Genomic DNA, 20,612 nt, shown 5'->3' with positions numbered 1-20,612 from the left:
ATGAAATATATTGTCTTTCTATATCTGCGATTAATGAAATATATTGTCTTTCTATATCTGCGATTAATGAAATATATTGTCTTTCTATGTCTGTGATTAATGAAATATATTGTCTTTCTATATCTGCGATTAATGAAATATATTGTCTTTCTATATCTGCGATTAATGAAATATATTGTCTTTCTATGTCTGCGATTAATGAAATATATTGTCTTTCTATATCTGCGATTAATGAAATATATTGTCTTTCTATATCTGCGATTAATGAAATATATTGTCTTTCTATGTCTGCGATTAATGAAATATATTGTCTTTCTATATCTGCGATTAATGAAATATATTGTCTTTCTATATCTGCGATTAATGAAATATATTGTCTTTCTATATCTGCGATTAATGAAATATATTGTCTTTCTATATCTGCGATTAATGAAATATATTGTCTTTCTATATCTGCGATTAATGAAATATATTGTCTTTCTATATCTGCGATTAATGAAATATATTGTCTTTCTATATCTGCGATTAATGAAATATATTGTCTTTCTATATCTGCGATTAATGAAATATATTGTCTTTCTATATCTGCGATTAATGAAATATATTGTCTTTCTATATCTGCGATTAATGAAATATATTGTCTTTCTATATCTGCGATTAATGAAATATATTGTCTTTCTACGTCTGCGATTAATGAAATATATTGTCTTTCTATATCTGCGATTAATGAAATATATTGTCTTTCTATATCTGCGATTAATGAAATATATTGTCTTTCTATGTCTGCGATTAATGAAATATATTGTCTTTCTATGTCTGCGATTAATGAAATATATTGTCTTTCTATATCTGCGATTAATGAAATATATTGTCTTTCTATATCTGCGATTAATGAAATATATTGTCTTTCTATATCTGCGATTAATGAAATATATTGTCTTTCTATATCTGCGATTAATGAAATATATTGTCTTTCTATATCTGCGATTAATGAAATATATTGTCTTTCTATATCTGCGATTAATGAAATATATTGTCTTTCTATATCTGCGATTAATGAAATATATTGTCTTTCTATATCTGCGATTAATGAAATATATTGTCTTTCTATATCTGCGATTAATGAAATATATTGTCTTTCTATATCTGCGATTAATGAAATATATTGTCTTTCTACGTCTGCGATTAATGAAATATATTGTCTTTCTATATCTGCGATTAATGAAATATATTGTCTTTCTATATCTGCGATTAATGAAATATATTGTCTTTCTATGTCTGCGATTAATGAAATATATTGTCTTTCTATATCTGCGATTAATGAAATATATTGTCTTTCTATATCTGCGATTAATGAAATATATTGTCTTTCTATATCTGCGATTAATGAAATATATTGTCTTTCTATATCTGCGATTAATGAAATATATTGTCTTTCTATATCTGCGATTAATGAAATATATTGTCTTTCTATATCTGCGATTAATGAAATATATTGTCTTTCTATATCTGCGATTAATGAAATATATTGTCTTTCTATATCTGCGATTAATGAAATATATTGTCTTTCTATATCTGCGATTAATGAAATATATTGTCTTTCTATATCTGCGATTAATGAAATATATTGTCTTTCTATATCTGCGATTAATGAAATATATTGTCTTTCTATATCTGCGATTAATGAAATATATTGTCTTTCTATATCTGCGATTAATGAAATATATTGTCTTTCTATATCTGCGATTAATGAAATATATTGTCTTTCTATATCTGCGATTAATGAAATATATTGTCTTTCTATATCTGCGATTAATGAAATATATTGTCTTTCTATATCTGCGATTAATGAAATATATTGTCTTTCTATATCTGCGATTAATGAAATATATTGTCTTTCTATATCTGCGATTAATGAAATATATTGTCTTTCTATATCTGCGATTAATGAAATATATTGTCTTTCTATATCTGCGATTAATGAAATATATTGTCTTTCTATATCTGCGATTAATGAAATATATTGTCTTTCTATATCTGCGATTAATGAAATATATTGTCTTTCTATATCTGCGATTAATGAAATATATTGTCTTTCTACGTCTGCGATTAATGAAATATATTGTCTTTCTATATCTGCGATTAATGAAATATATTGTCTTTCTATATCTGCGATTAATGAAATATATTGTCTTTCTACGTCTGCGATTAATGAAATATATTGTCTTTCTATATCTGCGATTAATGAAATATATTGTCTTTCTATATCTGCGATTAATGAAATATATTGTCTTTCTATATCTGCGATTAATGAAATATATTGTCTTTCTATATCTGCGATTAATGAAATATATTGTCTTTCTATGTCTGCGATTAATGAAATATATTGTCTTTCTATATCTGCGATTAATGAAATATATTGTCTTTCTATATCTGCGATTCATGAAATATATTGTCTTTCTATGTCTGTGATTAATGAAATATATTGTCTTTCTATGTCTGCGATTAATGAAATATATTGTCTTTCTATATCTGCGATTAATGAAATATATTGTCTTTCTATGTCTGCGATTAATGAAATATATTGTCTTTCTATATCTGCGATTAATGAAATATATTGTCTTTCTATATCTGCGATTAATGAAATATATTGTCTTTCTATATCTGCGATTAATGAAATATATTGTCTTTCTATATCTGCGATTAATGAAATATATTGTCTTTCTATATCTGCGATTAATGAAATATATTGTCTTTCTATATCTGCGATTAATGAAATATATTGTCTTTCTATATCTGCGATTAATGAAATATATTGTCTTTCTATATCTGCGATTAATGAAATATATTGTCATGTCCATTTTTTCATATGTACTACTATCTCCCGGTTCTTGAGCACCTCTCTATCCTTCCCAATCTTACAGCAGTTCCTGGTCATCCAGACACTCGGTATTCCTCCATTGATTACTTAATAAAATCATGATTGTCAAGTTGTAAGTTTTTCTATCTACTTAGCTTTCTTTCTCCCATGAATCTCATGTACTTAATTGACCAAATGGATACAATTCTAGACTATAAAATTGACTATGCCAAGATCAAATCATGATTTAAGTAGTAATATTATTTGAAAGGTATCCGCCTATGATGTCCTTTAGTTCAATAAGTTTATTCAGCTCAAATAATTTTGTATCAACGTAATGTAAATGGTTGATATGCCATAAAACAAACATAATAATACTAGAAAAGAATGTGACCTGTTGGATAAACCATCAAGCTCGGGTTAATTTGTTTGAATTAGAAAAATGAATATGCAATGCCAGTTTAGTATAAAAAAATTAAAATCCAAAATTAGTATTTTTCTGCCCACTCTTTCTCTATGTTAAATAATATCAGTACTTGTGTTGATATTCCCTTTTGTTTATAATGGACTATTCCAATCTATTATTTCTTTCGTTACATTTGAGTGTTAATAAACAGAGAGAATGACTGAAGTATGAGGAATAGACAACTTAGAAAAGGGGATGAAAGTGATAAAACGTTAGTAAGAATCTAAATATTAATAGGATAGCATGTGTGTTATTTATTTTGTGTGTCACACTTACATCCGAGTGACTGTCGTTTAATTGTTATGAACTTCCATTTCTTGTAATAAATAAATTTTACTAAGAATTCTTTACAAGTTTTGGTTTCTGTTTCGATTCAAGCTGATGCACACAAGTCATATGGATATATTTTTTTTATTTTTGAAATCACAACTTTATAATATATAAGAATCGATAGAAAATTAACTCTATAATAATATATACAAAATATGCAAGAATTAAAATATTATATTTAAGCATACTTTACGACCGGGCTATGCTGGGCATCCCTGCTAGCTTAGATAAATACTTTTGCAGTTTTAACAAAAGAGCTACAATAATATCAAGGCATCTCTATTTATGCTGAACAGCCACAAAATGCCAACATCAATATATTATATATGAAAGCATCTGCTGTGGAATTTCCACAGATCCCGCTAGTTATAGTATTATTAGTAGTAAGGTTCTGGATATTATTAGCTCTTTTCTTGCTGATCAAAGCTTGCAAGTAACATTGAATGGTGTCTACTCAACCTCTTTTTGTTTCAATGTTGTTTGTCATAGTTCAATTTTAGCACTTCCACACTTTAAATGATGAAGATTAACTGCATGAAGTGCTGATTTTCTATTCTGATGTTGCTCCATTAGACCAGCTGGAATATTCAGCTGATTTAGAAGTTGACTTTAGTCCTGATATGGATTGAGGTGACTTGCTTTCATATTTTATCCTGGTAAGCTTCGGCTAGTGTTTTGCAGCCGTAGGCATAGACTTTTTTTTTTTTTTTTTCCTGGGATTTTCATGAATGGTTCTGCTCCTAAGGAGAAATCTACTCTAAAACTGTTTCTTGCTCTTTTTTTTTTCTCATTTAATTCAAGTTTATACCTTAAATCCATTGCTCTTTTGGCTTTTCTTAAATTCACTTCTCTCTATTGCTCCAAACACTTCCTCACAGTTAAGGCTATTCTCTATTTCTACAAATCTACTATTATAAACCTTATCCTCATGTAGCCTTCCATGGGTCTTGATAAGTGGTGATTCATTTATAAAAAGAAAAAAGAATTAGATCTGCTTTTTATATTTAGGTTGGTGAATCTCTCTTATTTAAGGATTCTTGATAAGGTTCAAAAGTGTATTTGTAATTTGACTGACCGCACTTTTTTTTTTTTTTTTTTTTTTTTGCTGCACTCTCATAGACGTGATGTTGCTAGTCTAAGTTTTATATATATATAAATACCATTATGGCATGTGTTCTTCAGGAATTTTAGATTTATTTCCTGCTTCCTTTGTTGTTACTCGTTCGATGTATGGTTTTCACCAATTCATTTTTGTAATATCTCATAATACAACTTCCGACTCCATTTGTTTCTTTCCAAGACCTGCAAGCTTGTGGAATTCTCTTCTTGCTGACTGGTTTCCTCCTATCTTGTGTTTTTTCAATAGATATCCATTTTTCTTTTGCTCCTTACATAAAGTGGATTCATGTCCTGTCTAGAGCAACTTCCATAATTTATTTTAATGGATGGGTCACTTTTTTCATTTACAAATGATGTCTAGTTAGAACAATTAAAATGAATTTTTTTTAAAGCAATCGTAAGACTGATAAATATTTTAGCATGTACTTTGTGTGATTAAAAAATATAGAAAATAAACTTAAGGAAACAAATGCTGATTAACTCGGCTTTCATATAATGATAGACAACAAGATGCATGAACTAAGATTTCCCTGGTTTTGTGAATGTTGAATCATAGTGCTGCGTGGCCCAATTCTTCAATTTCATTAGATTATCTTGACATCAGTAGACACCTCAAGTGTTGTTGGTTTGATAACATTTAACAGTAGTTCCTTCTGTCTCTTAAGGAAACAAATTTGATTAACTCGGTTTTAGTATAATAACAGATAATCAACATAGTGAGAATGAAAAAGTAGATATCTAAGATGTACAGTTAATCATGACTAATTAGAACAATTAAAACACATCACTCCATCAGCATAAGCCTTCTATTTATAATGACCATGATTTTGGGCAATTCAAGTATATATTAGTGTTGGGACGATTAATCGGAATCGGGAAAATCAGAGCTTTTGGAATAACGGAATCGGAAAAATTGGAACTTTTGGGGTATCGGAATCGGAAAAATTTGTGCCTAATTTCCAATGCCAAAAACGATTCTATCTTTTTTTTTTTTATTTGATTTTGTTTAAAACAAAATGTTCCATTACTGGTAGTAATAATAAAATATTTATTGATTTTAAACTAAAATCTGTTGATCACCTCCACAAGTGTGTTTTTTTGTTTGAGAAAATATATGAACATCTAACATGTTTTTATAGTAATCGGGGAAAAACTAACAACTCTGCAGTTAAATATTTAGAGATTTATAAAGAATTGGAATTGGTAATTGTATCGGAATCTGGAATTTAGTATGGAATCAGTAATTGTATCAGAATCTGGAATTTAGTATGGAATCAGTAATTGTATCGGAATCTGGAATTTAGTATGGAATCAGTAATTGTATTGGAATCAGGCAAAATATTATGAGCGTCCCATCACTAATATATATACACTCATGAGTAAAACAAATGGGTCAAGAGCGAAAGAAGGAAGAAATCGATTTTTCAAAATTTTTCCATGAATTTTTGTTAATTTTAACTGAAAATTTCTATTTTGCAGATCATTATTATTACAGCATGTAATAATAAGTGAAAAAATTAATCCTAAAAATGGTAAGACCGCATCTTGGCGAGGATATAAAAAAAAAACAAAAAACGAATAGCAGGATTAAGGCAGTCCAAAATAACTTACAAGCAGATTTTTGATATTTTAAGAAAAGAAAATGTGAAAGCATCTCTTTCTGTAGTGAAGCCAATTGGTCAAAGGTTTGAAGTCGAACGCTTGGTAAAAAGGAAATCTGGATCTGGTCGCCCTAGAGCATTCACTTTGAAGGACGACCACACTCTTAAATTAACTGTTTTTAAGGGTCGAAAGAAAACTTATGTTGACAATAGCAAAGAATTCAAAACAGGGGCTGGAAATTCTCTTTCTAGATATACAATATCTAGACGAATGAAAGAAATGGGATTTTCCTCTAAAAGGTGTGCGAAGAAGCCATTTTAATCTAGGAAGAAGAGATTTTTCTCATGTTATGGCAATAAAGATACAGACTGGTTCAGGAATGTTTTCTGGTCAGATGAATCAAGATTTGGACTTGTTAGTGATGCTTTCAATGCTCCCGAATGGTGCAATCGAAGAACTGGAGAAAGATTTTCGCCAAGTTGCATAATGACGGTTAAATACGGGAATGGAGGGATAATAGTATGGGGAACTTTTACTGCAGCAGGAGTTGGGGAACTTATTAGATGTGAAAAGTCAATCAATGCAAAGGAATACATTCGAATATTAGAAACAGAACTGTTACTAAGTATTCAGAAGCTGGGAATATCCCAGAACATTATTTTTCAACATGATAATGCCCCTGCACAGACTGCTAAAGTCACAGAAAAATGGTTTTCTGATAATTCAATTGATGTGATATTTTGGCCAGGTCAAAGCCCCGATTTAAACCCAATCGAAAATATTTGGTTCATAATATCTTGTGCATTGGCCGGGAGAACTTTTTTGAACAATGACAAAGTATGGGAAGCTGTACAAAGCGAATGGAATAGCATCTTCTCTTCAGTGTTCCACTTTGGTTGAGAGCATGTCTAAAAGGATTGATCTTTTAAAGAAATCAAAAGGGAATGTGATTCCATTCTAAGCATTTATTAAAGTAAATGTTCTGTATTATTAGTCTCATTTAAGTTTCCTTGTTCAATTGTTCTTTGTTCAATATGGCTTTTAGTGCAATAAAATGTATAAAAAAAATGTTGGCCCATTTTTTTTTTTTTGCTCGCGAGTGTGTGTGTGTATATATATATATATATATATATATATATATATATATATATTCATAGCAGCAGTTAGCCCAACTGCACTCTCTTTTGTAATCCAGAAAAAAAGAGAAAGATCTCATCAGCTTATTTGTTATATATCACTACTGATTTTCCTTGTGATGCAATATCTGTACACAGGCTTCGTTCTAATGGAAAATTTTATCTTGTTTAAACTTGGATCATATTGGAATTTTCCATTTTTTAACTTAACCCCCCCTTTCCCCTTTTCTTTCTTTCCCCCCTCTCTCTCTCTCCTCTTTCTTTCCCCACTCCCTCCCTATTCTCTTTCTTTCCCTACTCCCTCCCTACTCTCTTTCTTTCCCCACTCTCTCCTCTTTTCTCCGGGCGATGAAGTCAAAATCTACTCTTGAAAATAAACGTATCAATAAAAGCTATTCTTTCGTTCTTCATTGAATATCTTTTATCCTGACCCGAGCAACACCGGATAACCCTGCTAGAACACGCATCCATTGATATGATTATTTAAGATGGCGTTCAAATCAACTCTAACGAGAGAAACGCGCCACTCACACAAACTGCAATTTCTCCACACACAATGCAACGTTCTCTGTGAACTGAACAAGTGGTTTAATGTCATGACTCATATATTAATTCTCCTCCCGATATAAAACTCGAAAACTATTCTCGGCTCTGAGCATCCACGTTTATTTCAGGAGCCATTTTGACATGCTTATATCTTTTCCATTTTTAATGTTTTTTTTTTTTAATATGCTTCTTTTTTCTTTTTTATGTTTACTTGGGCGTGTCGTTCTGTTAAACAAAGCCCGTCTTTTCAGTTTTTTTCTATTTTTATAGAAGTGGCTAACCTCGCTCAACTATTTTTAGGACATGATTTATTTATTTTTAATCATAAATTTCATTTCGTATGCATTGCCGTATTTTAATTTTTTTATATATATTTTCGCAAAATTGATAGTTAAAAAATCTACTCCAAAAACTAAAAGCATTATTTTTTTATCCTTTCAGGTAAATATTAATTACTAGTTGTACCCGGCCACGCGTTGCTGTGGCTCAAAGCAAACAAAAAACAGAAGAGGCAAAATGTTTCTTATGTTTATGTTCTCAATAAAGTGTGGACATTGCTTTCAAATATAATTTTGTTGTTTGTTCGGTACTGTACTAACAGAAATATTGATGTTTAAGTGAAACCAGTAGTATTTAATGAATTGCCATGTCGCAATAATGAAAATATCCAAAATGCATGCAAAACGATAATTCATAATTAAAGGAAATAGTTTTCAAAAGAATTAGAAATTCAAGCTATTTCCAAACAATGTCTCTTACTGATGCCATATTTTTTTATTTTATTAATCATCTATGTATATATAAAAGTGAAAATGTATGTATGTGTGTGTCTGCTAAAAACTTTTGACCGACGGAACAAAAATTCACAAACTTGGTCTCATATGAAAGGCCCACCCTCCGGATGACAAATATCGAAAAATTGGCCCAAAAGGACCATCAGAAGTGCGTTAACTGATCGATTTTCTGCAGGGGGGGGGCAAAAAGTGACATTTTAATGTTAAACATTGCATATTTTTAAATCGATTTATAACGGCCCCCAAAAATACGGGTGCCAACTCTTCTACATAAAGTATACACGGGGCCGTTTATTTTGGGTCAACTTGTATTTAAAACCCGCTGAGTCATGTCACGTGATCTACGTCAGCAAGCTGTAATGGCAGTCTGAATTTTAAAAACATTGTTGTTATCCGTAAAAAAAAATTTAACCCTCACACAAGCTAAACTATGAACTTCTACGCTATGACAACGTTACCAAAGTTATTAGCACATTAAAAATAGTTAGATACGATAGTTAAATGAAAAATAACAAGCCAAAAATGTGAAGTAAAAAAAAAAATACGCTTACAAAAAATATTAACGATCGAAGTTTTTACAAAAAAACAAACCCAGACGCCATTTTCTTTTTTAGTAACACTCTTTAGAGTAAGGAAGACAAAGTGAGAGAGAGAGAGAGACGCAAACAGAGAGAGAGAGAGAGAGAAAAACGTTTACTTTTTCACCCCGAAATCGACAATTTTCGACGGGGGGGGGGGGGGTCAACAACGCATGCGTCAGATGACATCGTGACCTGATTTACTTTAAATAGTTGAAAAACCGAACAAATTTCATATACGTCGCTTTAGCTCAGGTAGTAAGGCCTTGGTTCATTATCTAAACGTTTTGGGTTCGAATCGTGGTGTGAGATGTTTTTTTGTTTTTTTTCGATTTTTTTAAATTTAAATATTGAATCCTGTATTATTTAAGCCATTTTTCACGTAACGTTCGTTTTCCTGTTTTTTTTTTACTTCGCTTATTCTTAGCGGCACCCCAAAACACCTGGGTACCCACCGATTTTTTAAATTTTAATATCGAAACAGGCTTATTTAAGCCATTTTTCACGTGTTCGTTTTTCTGTTTTCATCGTTCGTTTGCCTTATGTTAGTTTTTTTTGTGTTTTTTTTTTTCGATGTTTTCATTCCTCCCCCCCCGCTTTTCTTACTTTGCTTATAATAATGCTTACATCGTCATCGCCGTCGTTGTAACGCTTGACGACTTTCAAACATCTTTCACTGATTCGCTTATAACAATGCTTCATTCTGGCTGGCCGATTTTATATTCAAACTTCGCCTCAGGGCTTCGGCTTCGATCCTAGTTTTCTTTTTTATTTAACACCACACACACCTACAAACACCCGGGCAAAGCTGGGTACCCCTAGCTAATACTTTCATAAATCAGTCCATTTTCTGTAGGCTGTTTTTGAACCCAGTCAACGACGGGTACTTTTGCTAGTCTTCTATATATATAAAAGGCAAAAATCGGTGTGTATGTATGTATGTATGTATGTATGTATGTATGTTTGTTTGTAACGCTAAAACTTTTGAAAGACGGAACCAGAGTTGACAAATTTGGTATCATATTGCACCTTGATCACCCGGATGACAAATATCGAAATTTCACGTCAAACGGACCAGTAGAAAGGGGTCAACTGATCGTTTTTCTCCTAGGGGGGCCCCCCAAAAAACCTGTCATTTTAACGTTATTCAATACGTGTCACGTGACGTGACGTCAGCTCAAACTTTTGACAGACACAACCAAAGTTGACAAATTATGTATCATATTGCACCTTGATCACCCGCATGACAAATATCAAAATTTCACGTCAAACGGACAATTACAAGGGGGTGAACTTATCATTTTTCTCCCAGGGGGGGCCCCAAAAATCCTGTCATTATAACGTTATTCATTAAGTGTCACGTGACGTGACGTCAGCTCAGTAAAATGTCGGCTGCAGCTGAGGTACGTTAAAACTGCCTTCGGAGGAGAAATTGATACTATAACACAGTTAAATATTAGTTTTCGACTCGAACCGTTATTACCAACGTAATTATCGCACTCCAAAAATAAAAAAAAAACCAAAATTACACGAAAATTGACGTAGGGAAAATGTTTTTATTTTTGCTCGAAGTTTTTTGCCGGCGAAGATGACTTTGCTCTTTGTAATTTACATGTAAACAAAGATTAGCCATTTTGTTTATACATTCTAACTCTGTTAACTTGAAGGGGGAGGGGGGGTATCAGTATCAGGCCGCTTATGTAAACGAAAATTAGGTCGCTTGCACATTTTCCACTTTCTCTCTCTCTCTCTCGCCGTCTTTCTCTCTCTCTCTCTCTCTTTCGCCGTCTTTCTCTCTCTCTCTCTCTCTCTCTCGCCGTCTTTCTCTCTCTCTCTCGCCGTCTTTCTCTCTCTCTCTCACTCTCTTCTATCTCTACACCTTTCCTAACTCTCTATCACCATATTTCTCTCTCTCTCTCACTCTCTTCTCTCTCTCTCTCTCTAAACCTCTTTCTCTTCTCTTTCTCACTCTCACCCTCTTTATCTACTCTCTCTCTCACCCTCTTTCCCTTCTCTTATCTTCTCTCTCTCTCTCGCCCTGTTTCTCTTCTCTCTAAAGACGGCGAGAGAGAGAGAGAGAGAGAAGGGAAAGAGGGTGAGAGAGAGAGTAGATAAAGAGGGTGAGAGAGAGAAAGAGAAGAGAAAAAGGTCTAGAGAGAGAGAGAGAGAAGAGAGTGAGAGAGAGAGAGGATCAACTCGACTCACCATATTTCTCTCTCTCTCTCTCTCACTCTCTTCTCTCTCTCTCTCTAGACCTTTTTCTCTTCTCTTTCTCTCTCTCACCCTCTTTATCTACTCTCTCTCTCACCCTCTTTCCCTTCTCTCTCTCTCTCTCTCTCTCGCCGTCTTTCTCTCTCTCTCTCGCCGTCTTTCTCTCTCTCTCTCACTCTCTTCTATCTCTACACCTTTCCTAACTCTCTCTATCACCATATTTCTCTCTCTCTGGAAGGGGGGGTGGCTATCAGTATGAGGCCGCTTAAATACACGAAAATTACTTTTATACGAGTTTGTTTTCTTATGAATGGAACCGCTTTTGTAGGGGGGAGGGGGGAGGAGGCAATGTGCACAGTCTCCCAAGCATTACCTACTATAAAAAAAGATGCACATTTACCCTCTTCTCTCACCCTCTTTCTCTCTCTCTCTCTCTACCTCTTTCTCTTATCTCTCTCTCTCACTACCCCTCTCTCTCTCTCTGTCTTACCCTCTTCTCTCTCTCTCTACCTCTTTCTCTTATCTCTCTCTCTCACTACCTCTCTCTCTCTCACCCTCTTCTCTCTCTAACCCTCTTTCTCTCTTACCCTCTTCTCTCTCTACCTCTTTCACTTCTCTCACCCTCTTTCTCTCTCACCCTCTTTCTCTGCTCTCTCTCACCCTCTTCTCTGCTCTCTCTCACCCTCTTCTCTCTCTACCTCTTTCTCTTCTCTCTCTCACCCTCTTCTCTCTCTCTTACCCTCTTTCTCTTCTCTTCTCTTTTCTCTCTCTCTCGCCGTCTTTCTTTTCTCTCTCTCTCACCCTCTTTCTCTTCTCTCTCTCTCTTTCACCCTCATTCTCAACTCACTCTTACCCTCTTCTCTCTCCCTGTCTACCTCTTTCTCTTCTCTCTCTCTCACCCCCTTTCTCTTCTCTCTCTCACACCGTCTTTCTCTTCTCTCTCTCTCTCCCCTCATTCTCTTCTGTCTCTCTCTCGCCCTCTTTATCTTCTCTCTCTCTCACCCCGTTTCTCTTCTCTCTATATTAGCACTTATCAAGGCCAATAGGCAACTCGAGGATGACAGTTCAAAAGGTCACAGTAGTCAAATTTGGGAAAGAGGATGGAACAACTTTAACGGGAGCATGAGTTATTCAGCGACACCAACCTATTTTGTAATATATATATATATATATATATATATATATATTGTACAAACTATATATTACCACTTATCAAGGCCTATAGGCCACTCGAGGATGAGAGTTTAAAAGTGCACAGTAGTCAAATTCGGCAAAGATGATGGAACCGCTTTAAGAGGAGGATGAATTATTCAGTGACTCCAACCTATTTTGTTACATATATGTATGTATATATTTTGTAAAAAATATATATTACTACTTATCAAGGCCCATAGGACACTCGAGGATTAGAGTTGAAAAGTGCACAGCAGTCAAACTGGGAAAGATGATGGAACCGCTTTAAGAGGAGGATGAATTATTCAGTGACTCCAACCTATTTTGTTACATATATGTATGTATATATTTTGTAAAAAATATATATTACTACTTATCAAGGCCCATAGGACACTCGAGGATTAGAGTTGAAAAGTGCACAGTAGTCAAATCTGGGAAAGAGGATGGAACCGCTTTAACGGGAGGATGAGATATTCAGCGACTCCAACCTATTTTGGTATATATATATTTATATCTATATTTATTTTTAAATATATATTACCACTTATCAAGGCCCATAGGCCACACGAGGATGAGAGTTTAAAAGTGCACAGTAGTCAAATTCGGCAAAGATGATGGAACCGCTTTAAGAGGAGGATGAATTATTCAGTGACTCCAACCTATTTTGTTATATATATGTATGTATATATTTTGTAAAAAATATATATTACTACTTATCAAGGCCCATAGGACACTCGAGGATTAGAGTTGAAAAGTGCACAGTAGTCAAATTTGGGAAAGAGGATGGAACCGCTTTCACGGGAGGATGAGTTATTCAGCGACTCCAACCTATTTTTTTATATATATATATTTATATCTATATTTATTAAAAAATATATATTACCACTTATCAAGGACAATAGGCCACTCGAGGATGAGAGTTGAATAGTGCACTGTATAAAAAATACGGTAAAGAGGATGGAACCGCTTTAACGAGAGGATGAGTTATTCAGCGACTCCAACCTATTTTGTTATATATATATATATATATATACTTTTATTAAAAAATATATATTACCACTTATCAAGGACAATAGGCCACTCGAGGATGAGAGTTGAAAAGTGCATAGTAGTAAAATTCGGGAAAGAGGATGGAACCGCTTTAACGGGAGGATGAGTTATTCAGCGACTCCAACCTATTTTTTATATATATATATATATATATCTATATTTATAACAAAAATATATTACCACTTATCAAGGCCCATAGGCTACTCGAGGATAAGAGTTGAAAAGTGCACAGTAATCAAATTCGGGAAAGAGGATGGAACAGTTTTAACGGGAGGATGAGTTATTCAGCGACTCCAACCTATTTTGTTATATATATATTTATATCTATATTTACTAAAAAATATATATTATCACTTATCAAGGCCCATAGGCTACTCGAGGATGAGAGTTGAAAAGTGGACAGTAGTCAAATTCGGGAAAGAGGATGGAACCTCTTTAACGGGAGGATGAGTTATTCAGCCACTCCAACCTATTTTGTTATATATATATATATATATATATATATATATATATATATATATATATTTTTTTTTTTGTACAAACTATATATTACCACTTATCAAGGCCCAGAGGCCACACGAGGATGAGAGTTTAAAAGTGCACAGTAGTCAAATTTGGGAAAGAGGATTTAATCGCTTTAATAGGAGGATGAATTATTCAGCGACTCACACCTGTTTTGGTATATATATATATATATTTATAAAAAAATATGTATTACCACTTATCAAGGCCCATAGGCCACTCGAGGATGAGAGTTAAAAAGTCCACAGTAGTCAAATTTGGGAAAGAGGATGGAACCGCTTTAACAGGAGGATGAGTTATTCAGCAACTCCAACCTATTTTGTTATATATATATATATATATATATAGATATATTTTTCATAAAATATGTATTACCACTTATCAAGGCCCATAGTCCACTCGAGGACGAGAGTTGAAAAGTGCACAGTAGTCAAATTGGGGAAAGAGGATGGAACCGCTTTAACGGGAGGATGAGTTATTCAGCGACTCCAACCTATTTTGTTATTTTGTAAAAAATATATATGACCACTTATCAAGGCCCAGAGGCCACTCGAGGATAAGAGTTGAAAAGTGCACAGTAGTCAAATTCGGGAAATTTGTTATATATCTATTTTTTTGTTACTTAGGCATTTCCACTTATCAAGGCCCAGATACATCTCGAGTATAAGAGTTAAATGTGCACAGTAGTCAATTGGACAATAAGGCCCAGAGGCCACCCGAGGATAAGGGTTGAAAATGGCAGTAGTTAATTGGACAACATAGTAATACTTAGTAATGGAAAGTCGGGAAATTTGTTATATATATATTTATATTTTGTTTATATAGGCATTACCACTTATCAAGGCCCAGAGGCCACTAGAGGATAAGTGTTGAAAAGTGCAGTAGTCAATTGGACAAAATATAGTAATTGTTAGTAATGGAAATTCAGTAAATTTGTTATATATATATTAATATTTTGTTAAATACGCATTACCACTTATCAAAGCCCACAGGCCACTCGAGGATAAGGATTGAAAAGTGCACCGTAGTAGTCGGTTGTAATGGAAATGCGGGATATTTGTAATATACCTATTTTTTGTTACTTAGGCACAACCACTTATTAAGGCCCAGAGGCCACTCGATGGTATTACCACTTATCAAGGCCCAGAGGCCACTCGAGGATAAGCGTTTAAAAGTGCAGTAGTCAATTGGACAATATAGTAATCGTTAGTAATGGAAATTCAGTAAATTTGTTATATATATGTATATTTTGTTACATACGCATTACCATTTATCAAGGCCCAGAGGCCACTCGAGGATAAGGATTGAAAAGTGCACAGTAGTCAATTGGACAATATAGTAATCGTTAGTAATGGAAATTCAGTAAATTTGTTATATACCTATTTTTTGTTACTTAGTCATTTCCACTTATCAAGGCCCAGAGGCCACTCGAGCATAAGAGTTAAAAAGTCCACAGTAGTCAATTGGACAATAAGGCCCAGAGGCCACCCGAGGATAAGGGTTAAAAAGTGCAGTAGTCAATTGGTCAATATAGTAATCGTTAGTAATTACTACTTCTCAAGGCCCAGAGGCCACTCGAGGATAAGGGTTGAAAAGCGCAGTAGTCAATTGGACAATACAGTAATCGTTAGTAATGGAAATTCAGTAAATTTGTTATATATATATATATTTATATTTTGCTAAATACGCATTACTACTTATCAAGGCCCAGACGCCACTCGAGGATAAGGGTTGAAAATATTCAACAAATTTTTTATCTACAGATTAGAAAATTTGTATATAGGGTATCCAGACATATGGAATATATCTAGCATAATCTATCTATTATATCTATAAAAGTCAGAATGTTTGTGTGTGTGGGTGTGTGTGAGGTAGAGAGAGAGAGAGAACAATTCTTAACCTATATATTCAACAAATTTTTTATCTACAGATTTTAAATTTGTTATAAAGGGTATTCATACATATGGAAATATATCTAGCATAATCTATCTATTATATCTACAAAAGTGAAAATGTGTGTGTCTGTGAGAGAGAGAGCAATTCTCAACCTATATACTCAACAAATTTTTTATCTACAGATTAGATAATTTGTATATAGGGTATTCAGACATATGGAAATATATCTAGCATAATCTATCTATTATATCTATAAAAGTGAGAATGTTTGCGTGTGTGTGTGTGTGAGGTAGCAAGAGAGAGAGAGACAGAGCGAGAGAACAATTCTCAACCTATATATTCAACAAATTTTTTATCTACAGATTTGAAAATTGATATATAAGGTATTCAGACATATGGAAATATATCTAGCATAATCTATCTATTATGTCTATAAAAGTGAGAATATGTCTGTGTGTGAGAGAGAGAGAGAGAGAGAGTAAGAACAATTCTCACCCTTTATATTCAACAAATTTTTATCTAAAGATTAGAAAATTTTTATATAGTGTATTCAGACATATGGAAATATATCTAGCATAATCTATCTATTATATCTATAAAAGTGAGCATGTGTGAGAGGAGAGAGAGAGAGAGAGAACAATTCTCAACCTATATACTCAACAAATTTTTTATCTACAGATTTGAAAATTTGTATATAGATTATTCAGACATATGGAAATATATCTAGCATAATTTATCTATTATATCTATAAAAGTGAGAATGTGTGGGGGTGTGAGAGAGAGAATGAGAGAGAACAATTCTCAGCTTATATATGCAACAAATTGTTTATCTACAGATCCGAAATATCACATTTGTATAGAAGTAGAAATCTGGATACCTATTCTGATACCTAATAAAAGAAAGGACACTCTTTGGGGCGGATTTTGATGATAACAAGTCACTACTAAGAAATTATAATAAACATTGAAATAATTTAAGAATTTTATCAAAATAAAATTGCATGGTAATCACCCAATTTCTGCCACAAAATTTTGATTGGCAAAACTCATAAACAGAAAATATATATTTTCTAATTTCATCTTTTTTTTTTACATAATCTGATTTGATGTTTTCCTTAATATTCAAATCACTATATTTTGCTGCTTAATATCAAATACAGCAAATGAGTTATTTTTTATGCATCAAACAATTACATTTTCTCATTCATCCAAACTAATCACTGAACATCAATTTCATATTTTCTTCACTAAAATATTACTGTGCTTGATGTCATCAAGTGGAGCGGATCATTTTTTTTTTCATTTGTTCACACATTTTTCCAATTTATATATATTTTGTCTAAGATTCTTAGCCTATGTCATTGCATACCAAGCTGTTTATTAAAAGTTACGGTTCACTGTAAACACATACGTTATACCAAAATAAAAACGCTTCAGATAATGTCTTGATATTCAATTCAGTTTCTCACATGACATCTTATGAAGTTAGTAGAAATGTTACAGACTTTTGAATCTCGAACACTTTCAATACTGTGCACTGATATTTTCTTTTTTGGAATATAAGCACATTCATGATTTTTTTTTACAAACGTCAACAAATTTCACAATGTGTAGCAATGTACTGAAACAATTATAAAAATATTTGTTTTTATTTTGGATGATGCAGGGCATCCGAAGAGAGATTTTTCTAACAATATGAAAGTATAATTTTTAGCAATAGGTATCTAGGAAAAGGCCACTACATACGTTATAAATTCCAAATTTCCACAACCTGGCAAATACTGGTACACGCTAGCAAATTTAGATTTGCAATTACAGAATATGATTCTAATTTTTTCCTTTGCTCTTTATTCTAACACTACACTAAGTTTACTGTTTTATTTCGCTGCAGTTGATATTGTGTAGAACAATAAGAAAATCATAGTGAACAATGCATTCAACAAAATTTCACACACATTTCTAGATACCTATATCTAATAAGTTCAAAAGAAAGGACACACTTAGGGAGGTATTTTGGTGGTCAAGTCACTAAATAGAGATTAGCTGGTTTCCCGGCATAGCCCAGGATGTAATAAACATTGACTGAAATACATGTTCTAGCTGGTTTCTAGGCGTTGCCAGGGATGTAATATAGACACATTATGTTGTATATTACCTGTTCTCTTCTCCCTAAGGTAAAACAATTTCATATACATGCTGTAAATTACCTATGCTAGGGATAAAACATGAACAATACCAGTCCGGGGGTAGATAAAACAAATAATACATAGAGATGAAAGATTCCTCTCCCCTAAGAATAAAACATATGTTCAATATCTGCTTTTGTTTTTTCATTGTTTATACGGTCCCGAGCAACGCCGGGTAGCCCTGCTAGTCTATATATATAAAAGGCAAAAATCGGTGTGTATGTATGTATGTATGTATGTATGTATGTATGTTTGTTTGTAACGCTAAAACTTTTGAAAGACGGAACCAGAGTTGACAAATTTGGTATCATATTGCACCTTGATCACCCGGATGACAAATATCGAAATTTCACGTCAAACGGACCAGTAGAAAGGGGTCAACTGATCGTTTTTCTCCTAGGGGGGCCCCCAAAAAAACCTGTCATTTTAACGTTATTCAATACGTGTCACGTGACGTGACGTCAGCTCAAACTTTTGACAGACACAACCAAAGTTGACAAATTATGTATCATATTGAACCTTGATCACCCGCATGACAAATATCGAAATTCCACACCAAACGGACCATTAAAAGGGGGTGAACTGATCATTTCTCTCCTAGGGGGGCCCCAAAAAAAACCTGTCATTTTAATGTTAATATTACATAATCCAAAAACGCTTAGTCATGTCACGTGACGTGACGTCAACATCCAGTAATGGCGAACAAATGTAAACAAACACTTTGTTTTACCGATACTTTTGTAATTTCTCTTCTGCTTTGTTCTAGAGATTATTAAACTCCATGACAATGTCTCCAACGTATTTAACTGGTTAAAAATAGTATTTATACAAGAGTTTTAACGAAAAATATCAGGAAAAAATGTACAGGAATAAAAAAAAATTCAGCTTTCAAAATATTCGTCGATAAAAAAACCGATCTTTATATTTACGCTAGCCATTTTGTATATTACCACGTGACCTGCTATCTCTTAAACTGGAGGGGGGGGGATCCACTTGAATCCAACAAAACCAGTAATTTTTTTTTTCTATTATATATACATCATTTTCTATAAAATTAAGTGTAGACTTTATAATTAAAACAAAAAATGTTATTCATACTAAAAAAAAAAAACGCTTAGTCATGTCACGTGACGTGACGTCAACATCCACTAATGGCGAACAATTGTACCTATTTACTATGCCTCCCCACGGGACAGAGTTAGACACCAGGGTCGTTTTTTAACGTGGAGAAAAGGTACAAAAATAAAAATTGTCTCAGTCGTGGAGGATTTCTCCTCCACCGAAAGAGAACAAGAAATAGAAGTGCAGCATCTGAAGAACAGATACTACACTTTGATCTTGACCAAAAGGCCAAGAATGCGAACAATTGTAAATAACAACTTTTTTCACAAAACCAACACCGTCTTTCTTTTTTTTTCTCTCTCTTTCTCTCTCTCACCCACTTACTCTTCCCTCTCTCTCACCCTCTTTCTCTTGACGTCACACCACTGTTAAACTGTGGGGGGGAGGAACACATTCCCAGGCACATTTTATTAGAAATTCAGCTTTCAAAATATTAGACGATAATAAAAATATAAAACCAACACCCTCTTTCTCTTTTCTCTCTCTCTCACCAACTTACTCTTCTCTCTCTCTCACCCTCTTTCTCTTGACCTCCTACTACTGTTAAACTGTGTGTGTGTGTGGGGGGGGGAAGAGGCAGCTTGAAAACCAACAAAAACAGTGCACAGTTTCCCAAGCATTTGGGGTGGGAAGGGGGGGAAGAAGCCGAGCGCACAGTTTCGTGTGAGAGAGAGAGAACAATTCTCAACCTATATACTAAACAAATTTTTTATCTACAGATTTGAAAGTTTGTATATAGGGTATTCAGACATATGGAAATATATCTAGCATAATCTATCTATTATATCTATAAAAGTGAAAATGTGTGTGTGTGTGAGGTAGCCAGAGAGAGAGAGAGAGAGAGAGAGAGACAACAATTCTCAACCTATATATTCAATACATTTTTTATCTACAGATTTGAAAATTTGTATATAGGGTATTCAGACATATGGAAATATATCTAGCATAATCTATCTATTATATCTATAAAAGTGAAAATGTGTGTGTGTGTGTGTGTGTGCGTAAGAGAGAGAGAGAACAA

The 20,612-nt window shown here is 33.4% G+C and overlaps 1 protein-coding gene and 1 pseudogene across 1 annotated transcript in view; one reads left to right on the top strand and one right to left on the bottom strand.

Moving 5' to 3' along the window:
* The window catches only part of LOC145266467 (phosphatidylinositol 3,4,5-trisphosphate 3-phosphatase and dual-specificity protein phosphatase PTEN-like), a 266,654-nt gene that overhangs the window by 113,804 nt on the left and 132,238 nt on the right, over nt 1-20,612 (top strand). The window lies entirely within an intron of this gene.
* On the bottom strand, nt 19,699-19,832 carry LOC145266800 (U2 spliceosomal RNA; annotated as a pseudogene).

This window comes from Euprymna scolopes, chromosome 41 (genome assembly GCF_053919585.1).
Source record: "Euprymna scolopes isolate OS-2025 chromosome 41, ASM5391958v1, whole genome shotgun sequence".
NCBI lineage: Eukaryota > Metazoa > Mollusca > Cephalopoda > Sepiida > Sepiolidae > Euprymna > Euprymna scolopes.
Note: the sequence above shows the minus strand (reverse complement) of the source record. Positions and strands in the feature narration are given on the sequence as shown.